This window comes from Rattus rattus, chromosome 13 (assembly GCF_011064425.1).
Source record: "Rattus rattus isolate New Zealand chromosome 13, Rrattus_CSIRO_v1, whole genome shotgun sequence".
Taxonomy (NCBI): Eukaryota; Metazoa; Chordata; class Mammalia; order Rodentia; family Muridae; genus Rattus; species Rattus rattus.
The window spans coordinates 5,638,312-5,639,069 of NC_046166.1; positions in this window are offsets into that span (position 1 = coordinate 5,638,312).

The following is a 758-nucleotide window of genomic DNA, read 5'->3' on the forward strand; positions in this document are numbered from 1 at the left end:
TCTTCTTCTTCTTCTTCTTCTTCATCTTCTTCTAAGTTTAATGACGTACAGCTGGGATCTGACATGTTTTGAAAGACCCTCAGATTGAGGAGACTCTCGCTCCAATCCTGAGGACACCTACCACCCCAAAAACATGCGGGACTCAGTCTTGATATAAAAACAAGAGGTTTACTTTGGGATAACAATGCATTGGGACTCGACACGGTCCTCACGCAGGAAGGATGTGAAGAGCCAAGACCAGCCGAAATGTACAGCTTATATAATCATTTAAGGTTACACAGTTTCATTAGATCAACTATTTTGGTGCCAAGGATATCTGACTAGGCAGATGTTTCTCATCCTGGAGTTCCCGGGACAAGGCAATAGCTATGTCAGCACAGATATATCAGTACCAAGGACATCTAACTTGATATATGTTTTTCATCCTGCAGCATAATCTATAGTGGTCAGTCAGCTTCAAGGAGATATTTCTTGCCCTGCAGTAAATACGATCTATACCATTTGTTTTATGGTTGGGCACCTTCCTAGAGAGTGGGTGTACAGAATGTGCTTTCTGTACGTTCTAGTCTATTGTCTAATGTCTAGGGGCTATGCAAGGTACAGCTTGAAAGATTCTCATTCTTAAGAAATGGCTGCAATTGATCCATTCTTATCACCCTGTACAAAGGTTAAGTCCAAGTGGATCAAGGACCTACAAATCAAACTACATACACTCAGACTAATAGAAGAAAAAGTGGGAAGAATCTAAAACACATGGG